Source organism: Loxodonta africana, chromosome 19 (genome assembly GCF_030014295.1).
Source record: "Loxodonta africana isolate mLoxAfr1 chromosome 19, mLoxAfr1.hap2, whole genome shotgun sequence".
Classification (NCBI taxonomy): Eukaryota; Metazoa; Chordata; class Mammalia; order Proboscidea; family Elephantidae; genus Loxodonta; species Loxodonta africana.
Window position 1 is genome coordinate 80538445 of NC_087360.1, and position 27992 is coordinate 80566436.

The following is a 27992-nucleotide window of genomic DNA, read 5'->3' on the forward strand; positions in this document are numbered from 1 at the left end:
AAGCATTGCTTAAAATATTTCTAACATATTAACTTGACTTAATACATATATATATATTTGAATAGGGATTTGGTGATTGTATTTTAGAATCTCTTGGTTCAATGTTTTATCCTGGCTGAATGGTGCTACCTAAGGATAATCAGGAAGACCATTGTCCCCAAAGTGAAGAAGAGGCTTTTGTGTTTTACTGTCTTTGCTAAAGAAGCTCTCATTGTTGACCTAGAGGCTGTCTGGTTATCTGTTGGGCTCTCTGTATGTAATGAGAAAATCTGCTACTTTCACAAATTAGGATCTATTCATTAATCTCTTATTGTCCTGTATAGCAATGCATTTTTAACCTAGGCAGTGCTGTCTGCCCCTGTATTTCTCTTGTCTATCTCCTCCTTTCTTAACTCCACTGCTCTAGCTTAGATCGTCACCCCTCATCTATCTTCCTCTGCATTATGGCAGTATCCTAACTGGTTTCCATTTTTCCATCTTCCCCTTTTCCACTAAGACCTCACTATTCATGGTGATTTTACCTCTTTCTAAAACAAGTCCAACGGCAGCACACCCCTACTTAAACTTTCCTCTGGAGCTTCTAGTTTTAGAAACACATTTTACTTAGTGCTTTTCTGGAATATGGACCATGTATTTCCCCTGGTAAGCATGCTCTCTGTTCTCTGACCCCATATATCCATTGTCTTCCCCAGTTTCTTTTCCCTGCCTGGGCCTTCTCCAAACATGTTCTTAATTCTGGCCCCCTTCCAGTACCCCCTCCCTGCTAAGTGAGGTGCTCCCCTGCCTTTCTCTGGGCATATCTCTGTCACAGTACTGGACGTAAGGGGCCACTTCACAGCAGAGCCTGGGTCTTTTGCTTCTATGCCCGAGCATTTTCCATAGCACATGACACAGTAAGCATTTGATGGCTACTTGTAGAATGAATCATTGCATTTATACAGCTGCAAACACTGTATCAAACCTTCAAGGCATTGCTCTTGTAGGACTCTAACCTAACGTTTAGCTCTTCCAAGCATGAATCTACTCATTCAGACAGGATTTGTTAAAGAGAGCTCTTTATCTCATTTCTCCAGCTCTGAATATCAAACCCTTAACTCTCCTAAATAATCTTTGCTTTGGGCATTACTAAAAGTTTCTGTTGGTTGGTTGCTAGGTGTTTTCAAACCACTTCTTCTTCACAGAATGAAAAGATTTTGTTAAGAATAACTGAATCCACACTCTGACGTGAAAGCTGGCTCCAAATCACTGTGCATGCGCAAACACAGAGAGTGGTAAGGGAGACAAAGGGGTCCTGAAAACAGCAACCAGAGACCACTTGTTACCCTTTGCATATGGCTAAGAGAGTGATTTCTGACCTGGTTAAGCCTGGGCCATCTTCATTATGTCTCAGATGACCTCTTCTGGACTGGATTGACTGCTTCTTACCCCTAGGTCATTGCTCGTGAATCCTGAGACCGGCTGTCCAGCACAGCATCATCTCTTTCCATTGTGAGCCCTCTTGTTGGAAACCTCTCTGACGTAGGTCCTCTCTGTTTGGACTCAGCAGGATGCTCTGGAAACTAGTGTCTTCTTTGTGCACTGTGATAATGGAGGGTATTTTGACACAGTGCTTAAGAGCCAAGGCTGCTAACCAAAAGGTAAGAAGTTCAAATCCACCAGCCGCTCCTTGGAAACATTATGGGGTAGCTCTACTCTGCCCTAAAGGGTTGCTAAGAGTCGGAATTGACTCGAGAGCAATGATTTGGTTTTTGGTTTTAATCTATAAGAGCTTCTTCCTGTTTGAAGTGTGAACTAAAAAAGGATCCTTCGTTGAGCCAAGAGGTAATACTTTTTGTGTAGCCCCATTAAACACCCCTTAGGCAGGAGTGGTTTGGGATGTTATCATTCAATCACATCACACACAACACATTGTGAATTTTACCAGCATGATCATTGCTTTGATTTATGCTTCATGCACTTTTATTGACACACACAATGCCTTGGCTTCACTAAAATTTCACAGCACCTACATCTTGGCTTTTCTTGAAGATTCGTGTATCACCCCATGCTTAGGTGACAACCTTTCCACATCACTACCCATTTTATTCCTACTGCATTTTTATTGTTTCCAGAGATAAAGACAAAGCAATAAGGCTAAAATGCAGAGTGTAGTCACAAGTGTGTTTACTTTTGTTATTGTGGTCATTGTTCCGTTTCTATTTGCCGCCCATTCACTGACTAACCCCAGGTGGGATGGCCTCTGCAAGACCCAGGAATTATTCTCGATGTTTTCATTTCTGTCACCCAGTCCCCCATCATCCAATAAGTCAACAAGTTGGGTCGATTTAACTTCAAATACTATTAGACTTTTCCTTTCCTCTCCTTGCTTACAGATGTGTCCCTAGTTCAGGCCTTTCTCATCTTTGACAGATTATTGAAATATTTTCTTTCCTAATCTCTCTTCTGGAGCCCTGGTGGTGCAGTGGTTAAGCACTCAGGCTGCTAACCAAAGGTCAGCAGTTCAAATCCACCAGCCAGTCCTTGGAAAACCTGCGGAGCAGCTCTACTCTGTCCATAGGGTCACTGTGAGTGGGAATCGACATGCGGCGATAGGTTTTAACCTCTCTTCTAATCTTGCCCTCTCCCATTTTTCCTCTTGTCAGTTGATAGAATGATCTATTGGCAATGTAAATCTTAAAACATCCAATGGCTTAGGATATGAATGAGTTTCTCTGGATATCACATAAGTAGAAGTATGATCAGAAGCTTGCCCTATCAGTTTTGTTCTACTTGCATGCAGAAATGGCTGTTAGTCAGGAAATCTTTGTTAAATACACAGATTATTTACCTGTCAAAAAGCCGTAATATTATAGTCACCATGCTTAGGTAGAATGATAACCCTGCTACGGAACTGTCAAACTGTTTGACTTTTTGAACTCCCTCATTATCTTGGCTTAAACACATGATAGTCTTGTGTTCTATGTCTTTATGTAATTCATGGCTACGTGTGCTGGGTTGTGGGGCATATCCTTTTTAGCCTTCAGTTGAAAAACTGAATGGATGACCACGGCTTTTCCTTTGGCTCAGTAATTCACAATAATCCCTGACACATGATAAAAGTGTTTCCCACAGGTAAGTACTGCTTGTGATGGAGGACGAGTACCATTGGAGTAGTTGAGACCTGGCGAGTGAAATGCATCAACACAGTGAGACTACACCTCAGGGAAGCTTCCCTTCAAAGAACCTTCTGACAGCACCATCTTCAGAAGATGTGGGCTCTTCATTAGTGGTCACACACCGCAGACCCACGTGCCTACAAGAGGGGCACCAGCACCACTCAGTGGGGTTCACAGAACCCCTCTCGTCTGTCATTTTAGCACACCACACAGTAGTTCTGCGTTTGGAGAAAGAGCGGTAAATGGAAGCAAGAAGTAAGAAATTCTTATATGTCAAAGCACGGTTATTTTCTGTTTAAACAAAATTATTCTATACTGTGCAGTCTCAGCGTATACAGCATCAAACATTGTCCTGCAAGTTAAATTTTATGTCCATTTCCAAAAGAAGCTGGCTCAGGAAAACTTCACTGTGTAAAGCTTTACTTTATCAGCATATTATGGTTCTAGGTAAACTCGGCATAAATAGCCTTGCAGATATTTCTCTGATATTCCACCTTTTATGGAGCTGTTGTTCTTTTTCTTCTTTTTGTAATTGTACAGCCCTTCTTTTTTCCACTATTGCCAGGACTCTTGACAATTACCTTTTGATGTTAGTGCTCATAATTAAATGAAAACAACATTATTGGCAATTCCTCTTCCCTGGTCTGTTTCTAGCCCCATGAGGTCAGCTCTCTGGTGGCACAGTAGTTAAGCACTCAGCTGCTAAATGAAAGGTCAGCACTTTGAACTGACCCAGTGGCTCCACAGGAGAAAGACGTGGCAGTCGGCTTCCATAAAGGGAACGGCCTTGGAAACCCTGCAGGGCAGTCCTACTCTGTCCTGCATGGTCCATAGCAGTCAGAGCTGACTCCAGGGCAACGGGTTTGGGTTTTTGATTTGGAGCTCAGCCGTTATGACAGCCTTCTAGTGCTGTGAGAACTAGTTCAGGAGACAATCCGTGTTCTATGTGAGGAAGTACATATAATCATCATTGACTGCTATTATCCTCTTTAATCTAGCAGCCTACTTGTTTTGACACCTGCTGAGTGTACTAACAGCAGCAAAGGTGTCTAAATCCTTACCCTGAGTGTTTGTATCTAATTCAGAGCCTGCCAATGCATAACATTACCGATTTTCTTTAAGAGTATTTTTTTATGCCTAAATCGATTGGAATCTATTTTTCTACCTGTTACCAATAACAAATTCTGTAATAAAATCTCTATAGAATCCATAGGAATATTTCTTTTTTTCCAACTTTATGAAATGATATCATTTTGCTTAACCCAAAGCTTTTCTGGCTAGTGATCACTTGACCTTTCTTCATAGATGAATAACTATGACCATACCATTCATTTGGACCTTAATGTTCATCACTGTAATGTATTCCTTTTAATTGGTCCTTACTGGCTATTCTTTCTAACTAATTGTAATCCAGTTGAGGCTTTGTGCTTTGAATTTGTGACCAAACTCCCTTAAAAATCATATTTTTGAAAGAACATAATGAAGGGGGTTGCCCAGGATTATTTAAAAATTAGGCTCTTTGAGATAAGCTATAATTTGCCTACATTTTATTTCTCACAAAAAATTGTTAATGTTACAGAATGCTGAAGTAATTATTATTCAGTGTTTCTTACTGTTAAGGCAATGCTCTCAGGGAGAATCCTTGTCGTTCATTTGCCTCTATTGTGTCTGGGCCAATCACATTTGAAGTACCATCTGGGACCACCAACACTGAGACCTGGACGCTGGGCAAGAAAGCAGCCAGGTGTGGGACCAGAATACTAGGGCTCTTTACTGGTATGGTGCCACCACTACAGAATACCACATGCCACCCCTGGAACCACAGCCACACTAGCCTGAGGGCTGGGTGTTCTCACCCCTGACTTCACTGGCCTCACCTCTTTGGGTCATTTGTTCAGTTCAAGGGTGGAGCCAAGTGTGTACCTTGCAGTCTTTGTTGGAATGGTTCGATGGAGTTAGGGTTCATACAGTAGAGAATTGCTCAGACATAGACATTGAATTCAGAAGATGGTGCTCTGCCAAAACAATGCCCACTGTGTCTGGATGTAGTCGGTCACCTTTGCATCAGTCTGTTGCTCACAAGCACTTGGCTCAAGACCATCTGTGCTCCCCAGTGGGCTTATTGCCCTAACTCATCCTCCTTAGGGCAATAGGCACAGCAGGGGCATGTTTCTGGTCTTGAGCTATGGTTCTAGGGGTGGCATCTGGTGTTCTGTAATAGTTAGTAGTAGCTCCACACCATTCAAGAGCCCTAGTAATCTGGCCAGTGGCTGCTATCTTGCTCAGTGGCCAGGCTTTTTATGTTTTGGATTCTTGGGAACAACTGGTAAATTCTATTTTATTAAATTTAAAGTTAAGGTGAAGTTGCAAAGCAATGTGATCAGATTGGAGGGGTCATGTAAAAACTGACACCGTGGAAAACATGGTAGTGTGGACATAGAACCAGCCTGGGAATCAGAAGATATGAGTGGGTCCAAGCTCTGTAACTACCCCTGAGTGACCATCCCCTCCTGTTTCTTCTTCAGGAAAATGGGACTAGATGGCCTCCAGGCCCCCTTTTTTCTCTGACAGTCTATGGTTTTCAAGTTGGAGCAATGTTTTGCCATAGCAGTGGGGTGACATATCTGGCACAACTGTGCATTTTGTTCCCTTAATGGGAACTGAGGCGGCAGCTCTATCTGGCATGAGCTGAGCTATGTCAGCACAATAGCTGCTTGGCTGGGTCTCAAAAGCAAACCCCAGAGAGGTATTGATACTGACAGGAAAACAATTGAAGGGGAAAATGGGTACCTTGTGAGATAAGGCATCTGTGTGCTTGTGCTGCCCTTGGTCAAGTCTTCAATGTGTAACATGGATTAATTGTTATAGACAGAAATGCTTTAGTTTAAAACTATTCTGTAAAGAAGCTGGAGATTATATCTGGGGAACTGGGAATATATTCAGAGAGTTTCTTATTTTTTTTATTTCTGAAGACTTCCAATAGTAAAAATAACTACCTTTTCATATTTCTTATTTTGAGCCCAAATAATATGTTGGAAAATTAGTTAAAATTTAATACTAATTCTATACCAATGTTATGGGTTGAATCGTGTCCCTCAAAAATATGTGTTGCAAATCCTAACCTCTTTGACTGTGGTATACAGCCTTCAGTACATCCCACATGAATTTACAGACCATCTCAGGAACAGATTTGATGCACTGAACGCTAATTAACAAAGATCAGATGATGAGTGGAATGACATCAAGGACATCATACACAAAGAAAGCAGAAGATCGTTAAAAAGACAGGAAAGAAAGAAAAGACCAAAATGGATGTCAGAAGAGACTGAAACTTGCCCTTAAACATTGAGTAGCTAAAGCAAAAGGAAGAAATGATGAAGTAAAATAGCTGAACAGAAGATTTCAAAGGGCAGCTCAAGAAGACAAAATAATATTATTATGACATGTGCAAAGACCTGGAGATAGAAAGCCAGAAGGAAAAAACACACTCAGCATTTCTTAAACTGAAAGAACTAAAGAAAAATTCAAGTCTAGAGTTGTAATTCTGAAGTATTCTATAGGCAAAATTACTGAACGATGTAGGAAGCAGCAAAAAGACTGTGTGACATTCAAACATTTCAGGAGGTAGCATATGATCAAGACCCAATGGTCCTGAAGTAAGAAGTTCAGCCCGCATTGAAGACATTAATGAAAAAATCTCCAGGAACTGAAGGAATACCAATTGAGGAGTTTCAACAAATGAATGCAATGCTGGAAGCCCTCACTCGTCTATGCCAAGAAATTTGGAAGACAGCAACCTGGCCAACTGACAAGAAGAGATCCATATTTGTGCCCTTTCCAAAGAAAAGCTATCTACAAGAATGTGGAAATTATCAAACAATATCTTTAATCTCACATGCAAGTAAAATTTTGCGAAGACAATTCAAAGACAGTTGCAGCAGTACATCGACAGAAGACTTTCAGAAATTCAAGCTGAATTCAGAAGAGGACATGGAACAAAGGATATAATTGCTGATGTCAGATAGATCTCAGCTGAAAATAAGAATACCAGAAAGATGTTCATGTGCGTTTTATTCACTATGCAAAGACATTTGACTGTGTGGATCATAACAAGTTATGGATAACATTGCAAAGAATAAGAATTCCAGAATACTTGATTGTGCTCCTGAGGATCCTGTACATAGATCAAGAATCAGCCATTCAAACAAAACAAGGGGCTGCTGTGTGGCTTAAAATCAGGAAAGGTGTGTGTCAGGATTGTATCCTTTCACCATACCTTTTCAATCTGTATGTTGAGCAAATAATCCAAAAAGCTGGACTATAGGAAGAAGAGCGCAGCATCAGGATTGGAAGAAGGCTCATTAACAACCTTCGATGTACAGATGACAACTTTGCTTGTGAAAGCAAAGAGGACTTGAATTACTTACTGATGAAGATCAAAGACTACAGCCTTCAGTATGGATTATATCTTAAAATAAAGAAAACAAAAATCCTCACAACTGGACGAATAAGCAACATCATGATAAAAGGAGAAAAGATTGAAGTTGTCAAGGGTTTCATTTTACTTGGATCTACAATCAACACCCATGGAGGCAGCAGTCAAGAAATCAGATGACATATTGCATTGGGCAAATCTGCTGCAAAAGATCTCTTTAAAGTGTTCAAAAGCAAAGATGCCACTTTGAGGACTAAGGTGCATCTGACCCGAGCTTAAGGACTAAGGTGCACCTGACTGAAGCCATGGTGTTTTCAATTTCATATGCACTCAAAAGCTGGACAATTAATAAGGAAGGCCGAGGAAGAATTGATGCCTTCAACTTATGGCGTTTGCAAAGAATATTGAATATACCTGAACTGATAGAAGAATGAAAAAAATTGTCTTGGAAGAAGTACAGGCAGAATGCTTCTCAAATGCAAGGATAGCAATACTTCATCTCACATACTTTGGACACATTATCAGGAGGGACCAGTCCCTGAAGGACATCAAGCTTGGTAAAGTAGAGGGTCAGCAAAAAACAAAGTACACCCTCAGTGAGATGGATTGACACAGTGGCTGCAACAATGGGCTCAAACATAGCAAGGATTGTGACGATGGTGCAGGATCTGTCAGTGTTTTGTTCTGTTGTGCGTTGAGTGGCTATGACTCAAAGAAAAGACTCGAAGTCACCTACCAAAAGCAACATGCTGATGGTTATAATCCCATTTGGGAATTAGTTTTCTGTTAACGGGTCTGGATTTCTTTAGGGTGTAACTTGAGTTAATCTCTTACAAGAGATAAAAAGAGCAGATTAGGCAAGCAGAGAGGGGGAAGGGAGATGCCAGGCATAAGAAAATTGCCCAGGAGCAGAAGATCAAAGAGACAAGGACTTCCTCCAGAGCTGACAGAGAAAGTCTTCCTTCCCATAGAACCGGCACCCTTTATTCAGGCGTCTGGCCTCCTAAACTGTGAGAAAACAAATTTCTGTTTGTTGAAGCCAACCATTTGTGGTATTTCTGTTATAGCAGCACTAGATAACTAAGACAGCTGATATGCTGGGGGCCATGAACCAGGTGGCAAGTTTTGCTCCCACTTTTCCCCAACACCTCCTGCCGTCATTTTTTTTTTCTCATTTGATTCTTTCGCTGTGTTCTTTTTCATATCCTCTTTTTCAGTATGTCCCCACACTTTCTTTACTTGTTAAAAATATGCATATTTTGTGATCCTATCAGTCTGCAGGAAACCCTGATGGTATAGTGGTTAAGTGCTACAGCTGCTAACCAAAGGATTGGAAGTTCAAACCCTCCAGGCGCTCCTTGGAAACTCTATGGGGCAGTTCTACTCTGTCCTTTAGGGTTACTATGAGTTGGAATCTACTCAACGGCAATGGGTTTGGTTTGGTTTGGTTTATCAGTCTGCAGACTTTCATAAGACCTGTGTGTCAGGTGCTGAATCATACAGAACAATGAAGTTTAACAAACATATATATTTCCCTCACTCTTGTTTCTTGATACTACAGTTTTCCCTTTTTCTGCTCAAAGTCTTTCTTAATAAAAACAAATATTTTGGAATGGTGACATTGCTCTGAGAAATAACTAACACTGATTACTGAATGTTTGCAAAAAGTAAAGAATTTCACCCTAGAGAACTTCACTCTTTTAAAAATTATCCATATGAGACCAAACGGACAACAGCTACTCTACAGCAAAGACTAGAAGTTTGGGAGGAAGTAACACTGAATTAATAGGAGTGGGACAACTAGAACAGAAATAATGAGAATGTTGACACAAACTGAAGAATAACCGATGACACTGAAGATTACGAGTAGAAATTGTTGAATGGGAACCTGTTCTGCTGTGTATACGTTCACCAAAAATACATTAAAATAATCTTTTTTTAAAGTAAATGCGGCTGGATGAATATTTTAGAGTATGTCTAACCATTGCCATTTAAGGCTACACAACACAATTCTAAAACATTAAAAACTTCAAAACTCATTCAAAGCTGGATGATTTCTTTAAAATCTTTGATTCTTCTCCATACTTAGGTTAGTTTCTTAAAACAGTTGAAATATTATAGTTTATTTTGATGCTTAAAAATTTGGCATATAAACAGAAGTTAAAAAAATAACTTCGCATCAAATCTAACATTATTATAAAAATTATTGGGATAATTTCCCAGATTTAATTTCAGGAGATACAAAAGTTCACTTACTGTTTACTGATACAAAAAGGGACATAGCAAAATATACAGAAACTCAAACTCAACATTTTAGATCTAGAAAGAATCTTAGAGACAGTCTATTCTTCCAACATCTTTATTTTACACTTGAAGAAACCAAGACAGCTTACATGATTTATTCCTTTCATTCTATTCATTCATCCATTCAAGCTTTATTGAATGTCAGCTATGCATAATAGCCTGTGCTCAACATTATAAAACACACAAAGTCGCTTATCATTTTGTCCCTACCCTTCAGGACGCTGTCTTCTAATAAGACAGAAAATCTAGGCAATGGAATTCAACAATTATTTATCACTACGGTGTTTATGGAGCCCTGGTGGTGCAGTGGTTAAGCATTTGGCTGCTACCCAAAATGTCAGCAGTTCAAATCCACCAACCCCTTCTTGGAAACCCTGTGGGGAATTTCTGCTCTGCCCCATAGGGTCACTATAGTTGGAACTGACTCAATGGCAGTGAGTAGTGGGTATGCTCAGGGAAGTATGCTAAGTACTGAAGAAGATACAGAGATGAGAAGTGGTACCCTTGAGCAGTGAGCGTACCACCTAACAGTGGGGAAAGGCACCCTGTGTCGTTGCGAAGGGCATGGTGAGGCATGTGTCTAGTGAGACTTGAAGGAGGTGAGGTCTGCATCCATCAGGGGAAAAGAGACTTCTTGAGAGAGCTAGTATTTGGGGCAGGCCTTAAGGATGTGTACATGTTCCATAGGCAGAGATGACAAAATGAGGGAGAATGTGATCAGGTGTGTAAGCAGGAAAGACCGATGCTTGTTTGGAACTCAGGAAGGGTGTGTGTGTGGAGCAGGAGTTAGGGACAGCCTCTCTCACGGGCTCTCTCATTGGAGGGACCTGGGTCTAATTCTGACAGACTCTCAGGATCTTCATATGTAACATCCAAACACTAGTGGTCCCTGACACATAGGATAATTGTAAGGCTTAAGTGCGATAATGTGTGTGAAGTTCTTGTCATAGTTCCAGGCACACAGTAAGAGATCAATAACTGTTAACTGAGGTAACAACTTTTATATTGCAAAGAGTCTCCAATGTCAGTTGAGGTACATTGAATATACTCGACTAAATCGGAAATGGATGGCCATTAGGGACAATTTGTGCAAAGGAATTGATACGTTAATAAATTCATTAAAAAAAATTTATCTGACAGACTGTGTAGCAATGGATGGAAAGAAGGAAAGCAAGAGGCAGGATACGTAGTAGGAGAACACGTGCTGTAATAGCCCAGCCAACAAGTCAGTGATGAGAGCCTCTTCAAGTCTGATGCAGTGGCAGGAGAATCAATAAATTACATAGGTTATATAGATTCAATAAATAAAATCGTTGGGTAAGGGAAGGAGAATAGAGCAACAGCGTGGATATGGTGGAAGAGAAAAATCAAAGATGAGCATTTAGCATCTAAGTTTAGCGTGGGAAATTGAAAGATAAACTGAGATTCAAGGGAAAGGTGATATTGGTTTTAAATGTTTTAATCTAAGGAGCCAGTACAGATGTTCATTAAGCAGTTCATGGTAGAATAAGTGCTACAGACCGTTACACTGGATGATATCCAGTAGCAGGGGTTTATAACAAAGAAATCACTGGTGAATTTGAAAGGATAGTGGGTGGTAGACATGAGACCAGATTCGACATGATTTAGAATGAGCGGCGAGGCATTAGAAGAGGTCTTCGAAAAAAAATGACCATGTAAAAAATAAGTAGGGTAGTAGAGAGCAGAGCACAGTACCATTTTCTTTCTTTGTTTTAATGGTGATAGACCTTATTGTGCTTTTTAGTACAAGAAAAGGTGCAGAGAGCGTGGTTTTGAAAATATTTTCCAGAAGGGGAAATGGCTAGACTAAGGTCCCAGCAGAAGTGGAAGTGGCCAAGATTAACAGTTGGAGAATTTGACCTTAGAATGAAAGAGAAGCACTTCTTCCTCTAAGATAAAAGGAAATGAAAGGTAGGAAGCAAAGGCATTAGGTGAAGGACAGGTAGTAGGTAAAGAGGAGAGGAGTTGGATAAACTCACTCAGCTCCAGTCTCCTCATAAGGCATAATGACAATGTGAGGTATGCTGGAATGTGTGTTCTGCAAGAAATACAAGCCACGTGTCATGGATTGAATTGTGTCTTCTAAAACTATATGTCAACCTGGTTAGGCCATGATTCCCAGTATTATGTGATTGTCCTCCATTTTGTGATTGATGTAATTTTCATATGTGTTGTAAATCCTAGTCTCTGCCTGTAGTTAATAAGGCAAGATTAGATTATGTTAAAGAGGATTATGTCAAAGATGTAACACCCTTACTCAGTTCACATCACTGATTCATTTCCCTGGGGTATGGCCTACATCACCTTTTCTCTTACAAGAGATAAAAGAAAAGGGAAGGGAGCAGAGAGTTAGGGACATCATACCACCAAGAAAGCAGCACCGGGAGCAGAGTGTGTTCTTTGGGCCCAGGATTCCTGTGTGGAGAAGCTCCTAGACCAAGGGAAGATTGATGACAAGGACCTCCCTCCAGAGTCAATAGAGAGAGAAAGCCTCCCCCTGGAGCTGGCACCCTGAATTCAGACTTCTAGCCTACTAGACTGTGAGAGAATAAACTTATCTTTGTTAGAGCCATCCACTTGTGGCATTTCTGTCACAGCAGCACTAGATAACTAAGACATCATCCAGCTCAGAAGGGGGATTGGTCAGTTGGTCACCTGTTTTGTCCTAGGCAGTGTGATCAATATTTTTAATTTATCTCTTGCAATCTGCAAACAACCTTGAGAGGATTTTCAGGGGAGAAAACTGAGGCTGAAGAGATTAACTGACTTTCTCAGCATCAGGTGGTCAGGGGTGGAATTGAATGACTCCCTGTTATGCTGGTTGGGTGGAGAGAGGAAGATGCTCAGATGTCCTCAGGCTCAAGGTTTAAGCTCAGCCTTGATACATGGACAGGATCTCAGCATACAGAGAAGGAAATTCCAGAACACGTGCTAGCACTTTTTAGAAGGCAGGAAAAGGGAACAAAACATACTCCAGAAGTGAAAGGTACATGAGTTTGGTAATAACAGCTTGCAGAATGTGAGAAATGAAAAGAGAACTCAGAATGTATTGGATGATGGGGAACCAAAAAGTGCTCCTTGCCATACTATGGCAGGTTCCATAAGACCTGTGATTATCAGAGTCATAATGAAATGTTCGACATTTCGGTGTGTACCTGTGTATATACTGTGTGAGTCAGCCATGATAATTTATTTAAACAAAACACAACTAACAAACAAAAAAAGAAGCTATTTCTACCCCCCAAAAAACTTAAGGATAAAATTTTGGATAAGTAAAATCTAAGGGTGTCTGTCTGCTTAGGCAAATTGGATTATTTGCCACTAAGAAGGTCAGCAACCAAGTCTTAATCCTCCCAAAGACATGAAATGATGCTAACAGCAATAATTGCAAAAAATTGAAGAATATTTTTCTATAGCACCAGAGTGACACCACTTTTCAGACTTTACAAAATTTTTGTATGTTACATTCCAGTTTTCGAGAATACTAAGTACTTGTTTAACTTACGTTTGTTGTTGTTGTTAGGTGCCATCGAGTTGGTTCCAACTCATAGCGACCCTGTGCACAACAGAACGAAACACTGCCCAGTCCTGAGCCATCCTTACAATCATTGTTATGCTTGAGCTCATTGCTGCAGCCACTGTGTCAATCCACCTCGTTGAGGGTCTTCCTCTTTTCCGTTGAACCTGTACTCTGCCAAGCATGATGTCCTTCTCCAGGGACTAATCCCTCCTGACAACATTTTCAAAGTATGTAAGACACAGTCTCGCCACCCTTGCCTCTAAGAAGCATTCTGGTTGTACTTCTTCTAAGACAGATATGTTTGTTCTTTTGGCAGTCCACGGTATACTCAATATTCTTCGCCAACACCACAATTCAAAGGCGTCAATTCTTCGGTCTTCCTTATTCACTGTCCAGTGTTCACATGTATATGATATGATTGAAAATACCATGGCTTGGGTCAGGCACAACTTAGCCTGCAGGGTGACATCCTTGCTCTTCAACACTTTGTAGAGGTCCTTTGCAGCAGATCTACCCAATGCAATGGGTCTTTTGATTTCTTGACTGCTGCTTCCATGGCTGTTGATTGTGGATCCAAGTAATATGAAATCCTTGACAACTTCAATCTTTGTCCGTTTATCATGATGTTGCTCATTGGTCCAGTTGTGAGGATTTTTGTTTTCTTTATGTTGAGGTGCAATCCATACAGAAAGCTGTGGTCTTTGATCTTCACTAGTAAGTGCCTCAAGTCCTCTTCACTTTCAGCAAGTAAGGTTGTGTCATCTGCATAACGCAGGTTGTTAATGAGTCTTCCTCCAATCCCGATGCCCCGTTCTTCTTCATATAGTCCTGCTTCTCATATTATTTTTCAGCATACAGATTAAACAGGTATGGTGAAAGACTACAACCCCGACGCACACCGTTCCTGACTTTAAACCAATCAGTATCCCCTTGTTCTGTCTGAACAACTGCCTCTTGATGTATGTAAAGGTTCCTCATGAGCACAATTAAGTATTCTGGAATTCCCATTCTTTCAATGTTATTCATAATTTGTTATGATCCACACAGTCAAATGCCTTTGCATAGTCAATAAGACACAGGTAAACATCCTTCTGGTATTCTCTGCTTTCAGCCAGGATCCATCTGACATCAGCAATGATATCCCAGGTTCCAAGTCCTCTTCGGAATCCAGCCTGAATTTCTGGCAGTTCTCTGTTGATATACTGCTGCAGCCATTTTTGAATGATCTTCAGCAAAATTTTGCTTGCATGTGATATTAATGATATTGTTTGATAATTTCCGCATTCGGCTTGGTCACCTTTCTTGGGAATGGGCATAAACATGGATCTCTTCCAATCAGTTGGCCAGGAAGCTCTCCTCCATATTTCTTGGCATAGGCGATTGAGCACCTCCAGCGATGCATCTGTTTGTTGAAACATGTCAATTGATATTCCATCTATTCCTGGAGCCTTGTTTTTCACCAATGCCTTCAGAGCAGCTTGGACTTCTTCCTTCAGTACCATCGGATCACATGCCACCTCTTGAAATGGTTGAACATTGACTAATTCTTTTTGGTATAATGACTCTGTAACTTATGTTACAGTAGCTCACTTCGCTGAAATATCAGCAATACCATATTTCAAATCACGCAAAAAGATAATATCTTTAACATACCACAGAGTCTGTAGTGCAGGGATTTACATGTTAAATGGTGCGAGTTACAGTTTCAAGCTGTTAAATAATAAAGACCACAGCCTGGGACAGCCCATTAGCTGTGTTTTCCCCTTCCTTAGGCCACATTGCCATCCTTAGCTAAGCAGTAATTTTCACTCCTTCAAACAATCAAATCTTTGTAACGGTTTCAGAACTATATAAAGAGGGAAGTATGTTTCTTCCAGTCTTGTAGTTTTGCTTTCTCAGAGACTTCCTCAAGAGACAGAGAACCTTCTATTCTACCCAGCCCATGGAGAGCCCTACAGAAGGAAATGTTCATCACCTGACTATGAAAGTATACGTAGGTGTGTACATCAACGTTCTCACTCAACAACCGGGCTTTGTTACATGGACTAATAGACGTTTTTTTACTTCCATCCGCTCACTCCCTGAGTGGCTTTTGCTGTTTCCCACCACGTGGTGCCCAGGCTTTCCTGATGTACCCCATTCAAGGGTACCTGCAAAGCCAGCACTCACCGCTCAAGGCAAACCATGCTGTCTTCAGACATCTCTCCAGATAGAAGATTCTGCCTCTCACAGATTCTTCAACAGAGCCGAAATCTGTTTCCCTGTAGTTTCCAACCATTTGGTATAAGTTATGCCATTTGGAAGAGAAAGTTATAGGGCTTAAAGGAGTTTTCAAGTGGTAGAAATGGTTAATGCGCTAGGCTGCTAACAAAAGGTTGGAGGTTTGAGTCTAGGTAGAGGTGCCTTGGAAGAAAGGCCTGGCAATTTACTTCAGAAAAATAGCCATTGAAAATCCTATGGAACAAAATTCTAATCTGACACACGTGGAATCAACCCCATAGCAACTAACAACATCCATCGATGCAGCCCCAAACCGTCTCCTTTTTGATGCCCATCTAGCTTTTTTCTTTTCTTTTTTTTTGAAACACTTTCTGTCAGGAAATTTAAAATTCTTCTGACTTAGACATGGAACAAGTTACTAATCTGTCTAAATACTTTCTCACTCCGTTCGTAATTTTCCACCTTTGTCCACAGACTCACCAGTTTACTTGTAACACATTGTATTTTCGTGTAGACGCTTGTATTTACCAACTAGCCCGTGGTTTATGGAGGAGCACAGTGACCTACAAGGGAAAAAAAGCATGGCTCACGCCGCGGATTTTCTCAGAACTTTTAAATAGGAATAGAAAGTCAAGGGAATTGTCTTCTGGCACCTGTAAGTTAAAACTGAAAGTTTTTAAATCTAGTATTAATTATTTTCTTCATGGAAACTTACACAAATAAGACCAATTTCTTTTTTATTCTAAAAACTATATCCCCAAAGGGTATACTGGAAAATAGGGTGGGTGGGTGGAAAGCATGATTTGGCATTCATCCATCTACAGCAATGTCAAGGTATTCTAGAGGAATGCTAGACAAAGAACCAAGTGTTCAAGTTCATTTGTGCATTATTATATATTTTATTCTCTTCTGAAAAATTTGCAGAGCGTGATAAGCACTAGTAAGAATAAATTTAGTTCTTTATTTGAGTTTATACATGACGATCTAAATGGTAGGCCTTCAGAGATCTTGAAAAATAAACTATGAAATGCTAGCATTTGAATTGTCATTGGTAATCTGCCCCATAATTGAGTGGGATCCATGAGTGTGGAAGTGGTGTGGGTTAGAATTTGGACCCTGAGCTATGGTGCATGGTCCTTAGCCCTTCAGGGCTCTGAATCAGGCCTTCATTACACTGCTGTTGTATGCCGTCCAGTTGATTCCCAGTCATGGCGACCCTATTTGTTAGAGAAGAACTACCCCACAGGGTTTCCTAGGCTGTAATCTTTATAGGAGCAGATCACCAGGTCTTTTCTTCCACAGAGCAGCAGGTGTGTTCCAACCACCGACTTTCCAGTTAGCAGCTGAGCACTTAACCACTGTTCCACCAGGGCTCCTTATTACAGCGTTGGTCTTCCCTAAAATGCTTTCACATGCAGCAGTGAGAGCCAAAGCAGCAGGGGTGCTGGGGTTTGGTTGCTATGTCTTCTTTCAGGCAGACACTCGAAGGGTGGGAGTGGACTTTGACCTCATCCTCAAGACACGCAGTCAACATGGCTGGATCTTACCCACCACAACCTCCCATCAGAAGGTTACAAACAAATACTACTTATTCCTAGCTTAAGCTCTTAGAGCTGTAACGAAGAAGCCTATGAACTAGTTCTGAATGTCTGTAAGTTCAGTTTTGCTAGACAGCACGCTCTTCTTCTCTAGTATCATCTATTTGAATCTCTTTTTTTTTTCTTTATGTGGCGTCATTCCCAAAGCTAAGTCCAGGATGGGTATGGAAGAGCTAAAGCGCACACTGAGGGCAGATGGTAGATTTGATGCATCAATTTATTCAGTACTACGGGTACCACATAGGGAAATCAGCAGTATAACTTTATTACTGAAATGATTGTATAAAACAAGTAATAATTTCTACCAAGACTGAGAAAGGATTTTGCCTATAAAATTTAAAAACTAAAGAAATTCTCTACTATATGAGTGATATATCCATGAAATTGTGTGGAACAACAGTTTTCTCATTTTTATTGCAGAAATACTCTGACTTCCTAAAAGTCTACACACTGGAAACGTCCTCTGAATCAAGAGTGTTTGGAACTAAAGGAGGTTGAGTGATCATGTAGGAAGCTCTTAGGTAATTTTGATCTAACTGGTGGATTACTGCCCATCTCCAGAATGACTTAATCCCCCAAACAAATTATCTCACCTCTGCTGAACCCCGAGGAATCCTGGGTGGCACAAACAGCTAAGCTCTTCCCTATAAACTGCAAGGTTGGTGATTGAAATCCAGCCAGAGATGCCCCAGAAGAAAGACCCGACCAGCTGCTTTCCTGAGGGTTACAGCCAAGAAAACCCCATGGAGCAGCTCCACCCTGTAACACAGCTAAGGGTTACAGCCAAGACAACCCCATGGAGCAGCTCCACCCTGTAACACAGGGGGTTGCAATGAGTCAGAATCAACTTCAACAGCAAATGGTTTGGTTTTTGGTTATTGAACCCTCCTTGCCTCTCTGGATTCCTTTTGCCGAGATTTCATTGAGCCTTTCCTTTTCTGAGCCTTCATTTTTAGCTTTTAAAAAAAGACTAATCATTTTATTGTTCTTATTAAAAAATAAATAGTAGTACATTTTCACTTTATCATTCAACACTACAGAAACGTACAAAGAAGAATGCAAATGTAACCCAAAGTCCATCACCCTGATATAACCGTCATTAACATTAACTGAAGGAGCCCGGGTGGCACAATGGTTAAAGCGCTCACCTGCTAACCAAACAGTCGGCTAATGGAACCTAACAGATGCTCTGAGGGGGAAGATGTGGTAGTCTGCTTCTGTAAAGATTTCCTGCCTTGGAAACCCTGTGGAGCAGTTCTACTCTGTCCTATAGTATTGCTGTAAGTCAAAATGGGCAGCAGGTTTGAGGTGGCTTTTTTTTTTGTTCCAATCTGTATTGTTTTTGTTTCTTTTTCAACAATTTAATTTTCAAAAAGTACTAATTTTTTTTTGCTTTAATGGAAGAAAGAATGTTATAAAACTAAATGAACTATAAAACTATAGTTATAGTTTTTTTTATAGTTATAAAACTATAAAAATGCTAGTAAATTTTTCTTTGTTTATGAAACATCGTATTAAAATAAGAAAAAGAAAAAGATTGTGAAAATCATTAAGCCATTAGACTCATTAAGTTTTTTTACACCCCTTTTCAACTTTAGATATCATTAATTGACTCAATCGTGTGAAAGATAAAGAAGTGAACAATTTTATACTTTCTTTCCTTACTTACTCATCTTTTGGTTATATTGCTATGTAACTTTGCCAAGATTTATAACCAAAAACACCAAACCAATTGCCGTTGAGTTGAAACACTTACCTTTAATTCTGTAATCAAAACTCCCACAATAATTTAGGTTTGGTTTTATATCAAGAAAGAAACAATTTAATGTTGACACCCGTCCTCTAACTACTGCTTCAGTATTCCTGACGTTTGTTTGGGTTAATAGTGTATCTGGCCAGATTTCAAAGTCAGCAATTCTTGCTTCCCCCTCCGTCCAAGAATTAATTAGTGCTATATTCCCGAGTTTTGGTGAAGCCTGTGGCCAGGCTGAGTTTTCCACCACTTGTAGATGACTTCCTTTTTTTCTGTCTGAATGCCTGCAAATTCTTTCTTCATTCTTTAAGTTGAATAATTTTAATTGACTGTACTTTGGCACAGATTGTTCTATGTCTATTTTTCCTGGAACACAGTGTCATGAAATTTTCAGATGCAACTTTTTCTCCCTCCTTTCAGAGAGTTTTTATGCCCACTTTGGGTGCTATGTTCAGTTCTTTATTTCAGAAATGCTATTTATCTGCATTGTTGTGGTCTAGCCTCCAAATCTCTTAACTTCTCTACACTGCTTTCTATCTCTTTTTCCTGTACTTTCACACTTATTACGTTTATTGCTGTCTCTAAGATATTGTTCTGTAAAGGGCTATTAGTTCCTCAATTTCCTTGACTCTATAATCTCTTTTTTTTTTTAATATAATCTCTGTGTTTATTTCATAGTTTTATTATTTGATCATCTGAACTTTGTTTTACTGAAGTTATATTATTAAGGTTTTCTATAGAGCTGAGGATTCCAAGGGAATATTACAGTACAGCTTCATTTGTATTTCACTTAAGTTTTTTTGTTTGTCTGTTTGTTGTTTGTTTTTTTAATGTAGACTTTTGGGTACTGAATTCTGTCTTTTTCCCCTTTCCTTTCTCCTTCTTTATCTTCCTTCCTTCCTTCCTTTCTTTTTTTCTTCCTTCTCCCCCTTTCTCATCCTCCTCCCCCAATCCTGGTCTTCCTTCTCCTTTTTCTCAGCACTGTATTTATACAGCTACCTTGCCATTTTTCATCTTGTTTGTTCTTAATGGCACTTTCCAGATCTTTCATTTGTGGTCACAAATGAGGGAAATTGCCCTCATATCCTCAGCACTCTTATCCTTTATCTGACCAAGGTCTATTTGCCTGTAGCCTAGCAGTTGAAAGCTGAGTATTTTGTTCTGTTTGCTTTTCTCTAGGGAAGGAAAGTGCCAGGTTCTCCTAAGTGTGATGTTTGTTGATGGAAAATGGTTAGAAAATATCAATGAGAAACTCGTGGGCTCTACTTATTTATGAATACCATATCGCTATTTTTGTGGTAGGTTTAGTAATTTTCAGTGTTTAGAGTTTCTTTGTTTAAAAATGTGTTTTCAAGACATTCTTTGTCTTTAATACAACAGTCACAATTTTTAAAAAGTTCTTTTTCCCAAGACATCATCCATCCTTTTATTTCTATTTCAATATGGTAGATCAGATTTGACAGCACATTATATGCCTTGTTTTATTTTAATAAGATTGCTTATCTCAAGAAACCAGTGCAGCTGTGTAACAATTCAAATTCATTTACAAACCGTATCAACCCTCACATGTCCCCCAACCATGCAGAGTAAGCCAGGAGTCAGCAATGTGTTTGGTTTAACGATTCAAAAAACACTAACTCTCTAACCTAAAATAATCAAATGGATCTGAGTTAACTGAAAAACAAGATACAGAGGCTTACTCTTTCTATCCAGAGGGACAGGATCTGAAAAATCCAGGTACCGACAACAGTGTGGTCCTGTGTGGAGGTGGCACGCAGAGAGGAAACTGCACTAGAATTAAAAGTAGACAGAACTGAGCTTGAGTCTGAACTTAGCCAAATCTTAACTACTTAATCATGGAAATTTACATATTTTGCCAAGCCTCAAGTCCCCAATCAGTAAAATGGGAAAGCATCCACTTTCCCTTGGCTCAATTATCCATTCTTTCATTCAACAACGATTACTTAGTGAAAGCCTATTATGTATAAATCCATTTATAAGATCTGATCCCATTGCACATGGGGTTTCCATGAGTCAGAAGCCAACACAGCAGCAGTAACAATAACTACGGGTCAGACACGGGATACAGTAGGGGGCATCATAGGGTGGGGAATTTGAACACCCCTGTCCTCAAGGTGCTTACATTCTGATTTGCATGGTAGGTTCTCTACCCAGAAACAAAAAAGGAGACCACTTCAGATAGTGTGGTGAGTCCTCATGAAGAAAGCAAAACAGATTAATAGATGGAAAGGGGCTAGAGCACTGGTGCTAAGTTAGCATTGGTTCTGAAGAGCTGAGATGGACACGCCCTTGGCCTGGTCAAGGGGCAGAGAGACAGACGGTCATGAGGAAAGCACACTGAATGAGGAGAGCAGGAGATGATGTCAGTGAGGCAGGCAGAGGCCAAACCATAGAGGCTGAGGCAAAAAGTTCAAAATTTATTCTAACTGCATTGAGAAGCCAGTGGGAGCTTTATCAGGAAGTGATATAAAATCAGATTTGAATTGTAGATTACCCAGGCTACTGGACGGACGGTGCACTGCAAAAGGGCAAGCGTGGTATCAGAGACACCAGTCAGGAAGTGGTTGCCATCATCCGGAAGAGAGACCACAACAGCTTGACTTAAGCTTTTGGCTTTGTAACTGACAAAACCCATTGCCACTGAGTTGTTTCTGACTCATGTGACCTTATATGTTACAGAGTAAAATCGCTCCGTAAGGTTTTCTTGGCTAAAACCTTTACAGATCCAATTGCCAGTCCTTTCTTCCATAGCACCACTGGGTGGGTTTGAACCCCCAACCTTTAGGTCGGCAGTCAAGTGCTAATTGTTTGTGCGGCCCAGGGGCCTCTTTGTAGGCAATGGAAGTAGTTACAGTCAGCATGTATTTAGACATAAAGTCAACTAGAATTACTGAGAACCTGAATGTGGGAATGGAGACAAAGTATGGCTCCTGGATTTCTGACCTAAGAATCTGGGTCAACGGAGGTATTCCAAGGTGGGGAAGAAGACAAAAGGGACAAGGCGGGGCGGGGCAGGGCAAGGGTAGGCTTGAATCAAATGCTTTGTTTCTGGTTTAAATCTTTTAATAATATTTTATAGTAAACCCAACCCAGTGCCATCAAGTCGGTTCTGACTCATAGCTACCCTATAGGACAGAGTAGAACTGTCTCATAGTTTCCAAGGAGCACCGGCGGATTCGAACTGCCAAACCTTTGGTTAGCAGCCATAGCACTTAGTCACTAGGCCACCAGGGTTTCTGATTTTATAGTAGTCTCCATAAATAGATTTCTTGACAAATTTATAGTTTTTAGAGTTATGTTAATGAATTTTTTAATATATATATATTTCCACTTCTACTCTATTGCTAGAATAGAAAACACTTCTGTTTAAAAAAAAAGAAAAATTTCATGGCATACATGCAAATTTGTTTTAATTTTTAGCATATTTTTAGCTAGAATCTCTTGATTTTCTCAGGTATAAAATAATAACACCATCTAAAAAAAAAAAAAATTTTTTTTTTTTTTTTATAAAAGACAGGTTGAGTTTTCCTCTTTCAATGCTGAAGCAATTTCTTTGTAGCCTAGCCATGTATGTGAAAACCGCCAAGGCTAATAGGAACACTGGTGGGAAATATTCCTGTCCTATTCCTAATTTTAATTGAAATTAGCGTCTTGTATTTTAGGATAACATTTATTCTTGATTTTGATATAGAGTTGTTATGTTTGGCTGTCTCCATTGATTTCTATTTTTTACTTTATTTGCTATTTTAAATGAGAAATGACTGCCAAATTCAGTCAAATGCCTTTTTAGAATATAATTTTTCCATTTTCATGATTTAGGATAGATAGCTGTAAATGTACTTTCAGTTGTAAAATAAAATATTATGTGATGTTGATTTCTGGTTTACTCTGCATAGTTAAAAGCCTGTAACGTTTGATACGGCCTGTAAATGTCACTGAACTATTATACAACAGCATCAGTTTCTTGAGAAAAGCAACTTCAGTAAACACATCTACTGTTTTCTGCTTATCTTGGGTTTTTAAAAAAGATAATCCTTAAGGTTTTTGGAAAAGCAAGACTTTTAGTTTTATAGCTACAGTGTTTAACAGACTGAAAATTGTGATAGTAGGCTTTGTCTCTCTGTCTCCTCTGTGGATGGGTTCGGTATACAACATTATTAAGCTGCTGTTTATTCGTGCCCCCAGGAAGCCATTTCTAAACAAAATGTAATTATGTTCCTATCCTTTATGATCCAGAGATTATTACAGATAATTTTATTCTCTTATCAAAACAGATCTCTAACTCATGGCCTCATCTTCCAAGAGAGATTGCATTTCAGAATTGAAAAAGGCCTAAGTTACAACCATTGCTAAAAACAACCAACTAAAAAGATATCCTGTTATCTTAGCTCCGCAGCACACTTTCTGATTCCTAATGCTTGGTTTTGGGGTGCAATGGAAAGGCTGACCACATACCCTAGTTCTCCCAGAACAATGCTAACTGACACCCATTGTTCCAACATCCCGCCTGGTTTAGCACTTGTCCTGGAATTTTCATTTTAACTGAATTATTATTAATAATATTTGCCTTTAAATTACCCACTATTAGGTAGACCTGTACCTTGTCCTTCCAGGTTCTGCCGTGGGTCTGAACTATTAGTGTGTAGGACACGTGAGCAGTAAAGAAAGCTCACTTAGACATGGAGATGGATCTGAAATCGGACCAGTGGTAGCCTTTGTCTCTTTTAGAGACACTTACTGGACATATTAAAACCAATTCTTCCTTTTAGGTATAACATGGAGATTTGTAGTCATTATCAGTTGCCCTTGAGTGAGTAGGCTGCAACAACGGTGACCCCGTGTACATACAGAACAAAACACTGCCTGGTCCCATGTCACCTTCATGATTGCTGGCATGCTGAAGCCCATCGTTGCCGTCCAACTTTGGGGGCTTATCTTTCCGCACTATAGTGGACAATATTCTATTGTGATCCATAGGCTTTTTATTGGCTGCTTTTTGGAAGTAGATTGCCAGACTTTCTTTTTAGTCTGTCCTAGTCTGGAAGTTCCCCTGGAGCCTGTCCACCATGGGTGGCTCTGCTGGTATTTGAAATAACAGTGGCATAGCTTCCAGCATTATAGCAACAGGGAAGCCGTGACAGTCTGACAACCTGACAGACGGGTGGTGGATAGAGTGTATTCACTGATAAGACAGAGTAATTTCTTCAAGTCTTAGGTGACGGTGGGAGAGGTAGCTGGTGCTGCTTGCCTGTCAGCTATTTGGAATATGCCACGGTCTTTGCTTTAATCTGCTAGATGCCTGTCTTAGTCTTCTAGTGCTGCTGTAACAGAAATACCACACGCAGATGACTTTAACAAAGAGAAATTTATTTCTCCACAGTAATGTAGGCTGAAAGTCCAAATTCAGGGTGTCAGCTCCAGGGTAAGGCTTTCTCTCTCTGTCAGCCTTCTCATCAATCTTTCTCAGGACTAGGAGCTTCTCTGCGCAGGACTCCAGGTCCAAAGGAGGCACTCTGCTCCCAGCACTGTTTTCTGGTGGTATGAAATCCCCACTCTCTGCTTGCTTCTCTTTCCTTTTATCTCTTGTGAGATAAAAGGTGGTACAGGCTACACCCCAGGGAAACTCCTTTAATATTGGATCAGGGATATGACCTGGGTAAGGGTGGTGTTACAATTCCACCCTAATCCTCTTTAACATAAAATTATAATCACAAAATGGAGGACAACCACAGAACACTGGGAATCATGGCCTAACGAAGTCAACACATATTTTTGGGGGGACACGATTCAATCCATGACAATGCCTGAAGCCACCAGGCTTCCAGGTTAAGGCTACAGGAACTATCTGCAGGAAATAGAAGCTGAGCAGCCCTGCTATAGAGCATACACACACTCTTGCTTGGTTTTGTCTCTTATTGTAAGACATAAATTCTCTATTTTATTGTTCAGGGAACCCCCCCCTTTTTTTAAATTTGGAATAAACATTTTAGATAACAATGAACTAAAAAACTGAAAATTTGTATCTAATGAAAAATTTAGTATTGACTTTCCATTTGCCTAGAATTTTGATGACTAACGTGTAACTTACACAAACTGTTTGTAGACATTTATGATTCACGGTGGGGCCCAGAGTGATATCACTGATCAGGTGAAAAACAGGAGACAAAAAATCTGTGTAAGAAGTGTGAGGGTCTGCTTCAAACGTTAGTAATATTTTCTAAAGTCTGTCCCTGAGATAGTGATCTAACAACAGCAATTGCAGAATTGCCTCTTTTATGGATGTTTTTGTGTGTGACGGAAACCCCGGCGGCACCGTGGACAGCCTTGGAGATCCTGTGAGGCAGCTCTACTCTGTCTTATTAGGGTTGCTATGAGTCAGAATCGACTCGATGGCAATGTGTTATCCTTTTAAAAATCACTCTGTGAAGCGTGACTTTTCACATAGATCAAATGACTATTTTTCAAAATCATTTTTTATTCATTTTCAATGCCTACTTTTCTTGCTTATGTTCAGGAGGAGAAGCGATAGCTGTTAATTTGTTGGCTCCACTTGAAGAAAATGAAGTTTGCCAGCTGTTAAATATTTTTCAGTTTTATATTGGTATCATGAGGTGTTCCTGACATTGAGTCAGTCCCAACTCATAGCAACCCTACAGAACAGAGTATAACTGCCCCATAGGATTTCCAGGGAGCAGCTGGAGGATTCAAACTGCTGACCTTTTGGTTAGCAGCCAAGCTCTTAACGGCTGGGCCATTGTAATAATGGTTGGCTTTTCTCACCTAACTCAAGAAATAAAAGCATTTCAAAGTAAGACATCTGAAATTATTGTGAATGGTATCATTAGCTCAGTTGAGAAGTTCAAAGTGAAGAAACATTTTTTGTTTTTGTATTGATAACATGAATATAAATTTTGGTGGAACACAGCATCATGATAAAAGCAATGTTATTACTAAATCACAAAACCTTGGAACAGAAACGTACTTGAAATTGGCTGTGGTACAGAAATAATTCATAATCGCATCCAAACAAGTTTCAATAGCTTATTCCCAGATTTTACTATCTACCAAAGGTACAAACAAAACTGTTAGTAGTGGTCACCTCTGGAGAGAGCAGGGATTGCAGGCAGGGCCCAAGAGGGCAGCTTTCACGTTTATCCTCTTGATATCTATATTCTCTAAAACTTTAACAGTGAAAACATGGTCATATGTTATATGATTATGTCACATACAGAATACTGGAAAGAGAAAGTCACCGTCTATTAACTGTGTACTTCCACTAACGTACTTAACGTTAAGACTCACTCAGTACACATCTGCCTGAACTTGTGTTCCTACATAAGTCAGGTCATACATTGTATGTCCTTTCGTGATTCACTTATTTCACTCAACATAATGTCTTCAAGCCCCATTCATACTGTAGCATGTAGCAAGACTTCATTTCTCCTGCTGGCTGAGTAGTATTCCATTGTATGTAAGTTCCACGTTTTATTTATCCATTCATCTGTCAATGGGCATTTAGGTTGTTTCCACCTTTGGGCTACTGTGAATAATGCTGCAATGAACTTTGGTGGTAAAGTCTTTGTTTGAGTCTCTGCTTTCCAGTCTTTTGGGTGTATACCTGGGAGTGAAATTGCTGGGTCATATGGTAGTTCTATTTTTAGTTTTTTGAGGAACTACCACACTTTTTTATGACAGCTGTACCATTTTGCATCCCCACCAGCAATGGATAAAGGTTCCAATTTCCCTACATTCTCACCAACATTTGGCACCAGTTTTTATCTCAGCCATCCTAGTGGAAATGAAATAACTCAAAGAGCATAATAGATGTCACTGAATTGTATGTGTAGAAACCATTGACTTGGTGTATGCTCAACAACAACAACAAAATAAAATAAAATATTTAAAAAAGAAAGAAAGAAAGAAGAGTCACTCCGTTACAGAGGCGTGGATTGACCACACAAGGAATTTAAATGCTGGCCTTTAAGAGAGGTTTTTGTTGTGCTGGTTGGTTGGTTTGCTGATTGCTTGCTCCCTTTTTAACCAGGAGGTTTTAACCTCAAAGTTGGGTAGATTGTAAAACAAGCATTTTAGCATGTACTTCTATTAGGACTTTTAAGTGCTCTCCAAATGACTTTCTTGAAGTCTCTTTGATGAATCCCTACACTTTGTTACCGGAATAAGGTTCTTGCGTCTCACTGGTCAAGAATGAGCAGGTAAGGCAGGTAGTTTTCCACATGAGCAAAGCTTTATTGAAGAGGTTTGCAAGCGGACACGAGGAGGGCCTAGAGCAACGCATACCCTCATCTCACAGAACAAAAGATAGGCCCGAGTTTTTGAAAGTTCTTGGGTGGGAAAAGATTCATGGTTATTCATAGGCACAGGCAGGGATATGTTAACTACGGTGCGCGCAGTGGCTTTCTAAGATGGCTCCCGTCCTGGAGGCCTCTGGGATTCGTGGCAGGACTTATTGTGGGGTGTCATACCTGTGGAGTCTCTGCTCTCTGGTTCGATTCCCCGGCTGGGGCTGTAGCCCCTCACTGCCCAGTGGAAGGTCACACAGCGGACACAGGTAGATGTTCTGTGCATGCCCCTGGGCCTGGTTTTCTCCAGCTGCTTCTGAAAGGCAACTTTAAGGAAGGTTGTGGGCTGTTTTTAGGTACCCTGCCCCACTGTTCTGGGGAATGGCTTTCTTTCTGTGCCCTGCCCATTTCTTGTTACTTTGTTTGCAAATTTGGGGCCCCTCTGTTCTCTGTCTTACTAAGTCTCTAGGTTCCACACTCAACCCCCTATTACCTCCCTGATAGTATAGCCTATTTCTCTTTTAGTTGTTTTCCCTCTAACCACACCAGTCTCTTCGCTATTTTTCAAACCAGGCACCCTCTGATCTCAGGGCCTTTGCTCTCTGTCTTACTTTCATGCTGAAATCTGCTGCCATTCAACCAGGTCATCATAAATAAAAATATAA